The 6,000-nt window shown below is 32.5% G+C and overlaps 1 protein-coding gene across 4 annotated transcripts in view; it reads right to left on the minus strand.

The window, feature by feature from the left end:
• Positions 1-3,768, minus strand: part of LOC139482261 (kinesin-like protein KIF18A) — a 57,978-nt gene extending 54,210 nt beyond the window's left edge. For 2 of the 4 annotated variants that reach the window (XM_071266004.1, XM_071266002.1), the window contains exon 1: positions 3,625-3,752. The gene's annotated coding sequence lies outside the window, so the exon portion shown is untranslated. Of the gene's footprint in view, positions 1-3,591 lie in introns of all 4 variants that reach the window. The other 2 variants (XM_071266003.1, XM_071266005.1) reach the window with 2 other exon arrangements.
• Positions 3,769-6,000: the final 2,232 nt, after the last annotated feature.

Genomic DNA, 6,000 nt, shown 5'->3' on the forward strand with positions numbered 1-6,000 from the left:
ATGTGATTGGTTAAAAGTGCCCTCGTGGAGACCGTGTATATTTGATTTTAGGTTAGTAGGGAGACGGGGCTCATCTCATACACGGTTAATGGTGGTGTTACGTCTTAGTTGCTTGGAATTGTTAGCAGGTCCTGCTTCTTGCAAAGACAACAGACGTGTCAATTAAAAAATTGAATGGAAATTTAAATGGGTTATGTGTCAAAAAGACAAAAAAAACATCCAGCGGAGCCACTCACAAGTCTTCATTGTACAGTGAGAAACAGTGAGGTAATTTTCAAGACAAACAAATATAATCTGAAAGAAAAATTAGCCATACGTTATTTTTGAAATGCAACGGCAAGTGCGCTCTTAGGCGGCGGGATATCGATGAAGCATCTCCTGTAGTTCGTGATATTAACCATACTGGTACACCAACTACAGGAGATCAAAGATAACATAATTTATCTTTCATTTAATTTTGTTTGAACCTTCAAGTTCAAAAATAAATCAACCATGGTGGCATGGTCACTCCAAATATTATCCATGCATTCATTTATAGAGTCATATAGAAATCCTAACACTTAATATATTTTCCTGACGCTGAATAAGCTTTCTAGTCGTAGGTATGGCAAACCAATGGGAGATAACTCCAAATTACCCTAAATAATTCCCAGATGTGTGTAAAAATAAAATCTTAGGGTGACCTCCGATTACCATGATTACGGCCTTCTATTAACTTGTTAAGTCTCAGAAGGTTCTGATTGCTTTTGATAGATTTTATATGAATATTCATAATTCTGTATATTATAATTTTCGGGAATACGGTGAAATATTTGATGTACAAACAAGGGTTTGGAAGTTACATTCGTTTCAAAAAAAATACAAGGGAACGTTATACAGCCATAAAATGTACTTTTTTATTAAGTTTAATATATTAATTAAATAATTAGGTCCAATAAATAAATCTAGACAGCTGTGTTCATATCAAAATTATTTTTTATAAATAACCCTCCTTTTTGTGTTTACAGAGTTATTTCCCTTGCATGGACAACTTTTGGTTTAGTTTTGATTGGAAATCAGCCGTGCATTATACAGCCAGTTTATTGCGATTTAAAGATAGTCATGATAGTTCAACCACTTGTCATTGCACACGAGATAGTAAGGATACTGAATAATGTGGTTTTAACAATCAATATATGTATTTTCAACATGTTCAACTAAAAACATACATAGGAATCCATGCAGTAGCGGCAGTTAACTTTGAATGCTATTCACATTCAATGCATTTTGAACTTCAGTCCTGAATGAGAATGGTTTACAGATTTCCCTGTATAAATATTATAACTGATATACAGATATGAATTTATTTTACTTTTATACATACAAGTATTTACAGTGATCTGACATAATTATTTTGTTAAATTTCTCGAATAAAAATAATGTTATATTATTTTCATTGTTTTTCAGTGCAACAGGTATTTTAGTCCTGTAGAATAATTGTTAGAAGGTTGTTGTTTATTTTTATTTATAAGCATTCACTATACATGCTATATAAGAATAAGAATATTTCATTAAATAGAATGTTAATGAAAAGGGAACATTCTAAAACTATCATGACTATACAAAGACAGATGACATATTTCAAAACTTTTCTTGTCTCTCATGGTACAACTGATTTTTATAGTTCGTTCTTATGTTGTACTGTCACAGGTGAGGTCATGGGGAGGATTGGGCGCCCACTAACATGTTAAATCCCACCACATTCTGTATGTACAATGTACGTGCGTGTCCAAAGTCAGGAGCCTGTAATTCAGTGGTTTTCGTTTGTTGATGTGTTAAATATTTGTTTTTCGTTCATTTTTTTTTTTACATAAATTAGGCCGTTAGTTTTCTGGTTTGAATTGTTTTACATTTGTCATTTCGGGGCCTTTTATAGCTGACTATGCAGTATGGGCTTTGCTCATTGTTGAAGGCCGTATGGTGACCTATAGTTGTTAATTTCTGTGTCATTTGGTCTCTTGTGGAGAGTTGTCTCATTGGCAATCATACCACATCTTCTTTTTTATACACACACACTAACATATACATTTGTATATAAAGAGTAATATCCATATTTATATTTTGTTTCTTTACATTCAAATGTTTATAAAGTTTTACTTTTCATTTTCAATATACCAACTGATGCTCTGAAAAAAGGAATGTATAAAGGTATCGTCATGTTATATGACTTTGGACGATAGAATCTGATGAGTGGTTGACATTTTCATGCTTTATGCTTCTATTTTGACCAAAAAACTAATATGGAGGATTGAAATTGACTAACAAGATGTAAAAGAAGCAAAATAAACAAAGATATGACCCAAATGATTAAAAAAATATATTTTATTATTTTTTAAAGAGAGGAAACAGTTTTTCCAGAATAGTAAAAAAATACCATTTTGAAAATTTTCTATTTCTTCGTTATTATTATGTGTATTGATAAAAGTGAAACTGTTTTGAAAATGTCTTCACAATGCCTTTAAAATGAGGTCAAGTTTTCTTAGATCAGTTGATTTAAAAAAAATCACTTTCCGTACCTACTTGTCGCTAATTAGTGAGACCCCCACAGGCCTCAGACATGACAAAACTTCAGCAGGTCAGGAATAACCACCAATTGGTGGATTATACCTCAATTGACGTATAATCCACGCTTCGTAATCCACCAATTGGGGTATATTGGTATAGACCAATTGATGTATAATGCAAGTTTTTTGTAATTAAATGCTAGTGTGAGATAGGAGCATGATTTTGCAACTTGCAACCTATTTCATGACCCTTATTGAGTCCCCCAAAGTTTCAGTTTTGTCAAAGCCTGCTGCATCTCTTGAGAATGCATGTGTATAACAATTCTTTTGTTGAAACATTTGTGCTATTGACCATGATTGACTTTTGATAATTATAGATTATCGTTGATCATCTCAACGAGATTGATTTTCTCGCTTGAGCTGGTACAGCAATCGAGTTCAGATGACCAATAATAATCTCTGTTTATCGCTATTTTACCTATGACAACGTTGTCAATTTCATGTCAATTTTGTTAGCAATGCCACCATGGCCACGTGGCCTCCTTAGTTTCTAGAGATATTTTTTCCATCTCAAGCGAGAAGCATGATATGAGAATTATCACAAAAAAGATCAAAAGAAAAATGCACAAAATAGCGATAATGAAAGTTACATATTAACAAAGAGCTCCATTCACCTCTGGAGTTGTACTGTGATCATATGACTGCAGACAGGTAAATTTGCCAATCAAGAATTGACAAGATAACAATAGAAGAAACTTCAAATATAATTATTGATTAAATGCAATATGTTATGTTACAATACTAAACTAGGAATGTTTGACAAGTTTTCATACCATACATTATACGGTTTTAAGAAAAATGCTCCATTTTGGTGGAATAATTTGTTTTGGAAAAACAAAGAATTATACACCAATTGTTCTATACCATTATATGTCAATTGGTGGATTTAATATACGTCAATTCAGGTATAATCCACCAATTGGTGGTTATTCCTGACCTGTTCAGAACGACAGAAGAACAAAATTATGTTTTATCTGCAAATTATAACCCTTTAGATTACTCCGATCCTCTTATAACTCACGTATTGTTCACATCTATGATTGCATACACTTTTTATCTTTACAATAAAGGTACTCGGGTATTATTATTCGTAAACTGGGGAAAATATGTTTGTTGACATCTTTAGCATCTTCCGTTTAAAAACCCCACGCCTCATGAAACGAGTAATCTGATTGGCTTATTTCAAAACTAAAACAAAATCAATTTCGACACTACCTAGAATATTCGGAATTATTTTTTTGAGGCATTTACATTGCTTACTGCAAGTTGGCTAATTGTGAAAGTAAAAATACAGGGCCGTAACTACATTGAGGCAAATGAGGCAAAAGCCTCATGTTTGAAATTTCAAAAAAAACAACAACAAAAAAACTACACAAAAAGATATTTTGTCAAATTTTTTTGACGGAAAGTGTCTTGCAAGAAGCCAGTTTTCTTCACTCTCTGGTGTAGCCCCTTCATGTTTTTCGTGATCCATGTTTCTATTTTACTTTTAGTTATCAGAGTTGATGGTCTATTGTTTGTACTTCTATGTCCCGGGTTTGTCTTTTGTTAATTTATTGTCCTACTTAATGACTTTAGTCTGAGTGTTGATTTTCATTTGTAAACGTGTGGTTTTGCAATGTTGCATGCCAACCGATGTCCAGACAATGTGCGAGAAAATATTTTAAGACTATACGATGCTACAAGACACAGAAATGAATCGCCGTTTCTGCATGGAGAATTGAACTTGATATAAAAGAGAACAAAACTGGCTTTTTTCGTAGGTAAAACTAGAAAGCTGACATGGTTTAAATTGAAATATGGTCACCAATTCCACGGTATCAAAAAAATTGAAAATAACCCAACAACAATGTATTGCCATATGACCTTTTACATTGAAGGGTTACCCTTGTATTAAGTCATGTTCAGACTCTTTTAACAGAAAAAAAGGAATATTGAGTACACGTGCACGGAACCTAATCGCACACAAAGTCAATGTATAGAAAAATACGAACGATCAATTGTTAAAGTTTAATTCCTGTTCTTCATCTTGATAGTTACTGGATGGTCTCCAACAATAAAAGAATCATTAATATCGTAAAACAAGGTCAAGATGGTCCCTAGTGTCGACTTTAACAGTACTAGTACGGTGACCTATAGTTGTTAATGTTTGTGTCATTTTGGTCTTTTGTGGATAGTTGTCTCATTGGCAATCATACCACATCTTCTTTTTTATAGTACTTAAAGTATAATACTGCACTGTCACTATATTTAAATCTAGTCATAAAAAAATCACCAAAGTCTAAGTACAAATTGTCAATACAAGACAGACAGAATCGGTATTAAGGATTATGAGAATTACGATTTTTGCTCTATCCATCATATATATATCGATCTTTTTTTAATGTTATCACTAAAACATAAAAGTCTTAAATACAATGAATTTTTGTTATTGCTATGAGACCAGAATATTGTTGAAAAAATAGCTCAGAGTGCATGATCTTGCATTATTTTTCTCAGAGCGTCTGGGGGCCTTCAGCCGGGGAGGGGGCTAGACAGAATTATAAGAGAGTATTAAAATGCATAGATATAATACACAATATGAAATAAATACTATTTACAATATCTAAAATTTCTACGTATTTTTAAAATCAAATGACAGGTTTTGACACACACACGTATCATATTTACATCTGAGAATAAAAACACTAACTTTTGATTATCATCTAAAGTATTAAAATTATCATTAAAAGTTTCAGCAACATAATATAAATGGTTTCTAAAATCGTCATAAAGGGGGCATCTTAATAAAACATGCGCTTCATCTTCAATAAAAACGTCACATATATGGCACACTCTACTTTCTAAAACAATATTTTCATATCTCCCTGTTTCAATTTTTAGGGGAGCAACACCACATCTAAATTTGGCCAAAGCACTTCTGTGACTGAAGGGTAAAGCTATTTGGAGTATTCTTCCGGTTCAAAATTTTCCTGAAACAGTCTGTAAGTACCTCTGCCCGATACAGATTTATCAGAATGTAAAACAGCATGCCAATTATCAACATGTTTTTCGTGTAATTTTGACATACAACAATTTATAACATAGTTAGTGTCCATATTACAGCTAACAAAGAATAAGACAATAACATCTAACAGCAAATATATTTTCAGAATAACAGATAACAAAGAATTAAATTGCCCCATAACAGCATAACAGTTAAACACCTTGCTCCCCTCATATCTGTTTAGACTAAAACGATAAAAAGATACAAACGATCAAGGCACGAGTTAAGACATCACCCCTACCATTCCAGTGTTGATACATTATCCAAAAAAATCTTGGTAAATTAGAAAAAGTGTATTAGCCTTTTATAATTTTCAAACACTTTCAGCTCTTTTCAGCTAAGAGACGGCTA

This window comes from Mytilus edulis, chromosome 7 (assembly GCF_963676685.1).
Source record: "Mytilus edulis chromosome 7, xbMytEdul2.2, whole genome shotgun sequence".
In the NCBI taxonomy this organism is placed as follows: domain Eukaryota; kingdom Metazoa; phylum Mollusca; class Bivalvia; order Mytilida; family Mytilidae; genus Mytilus; species Mytilus edulis.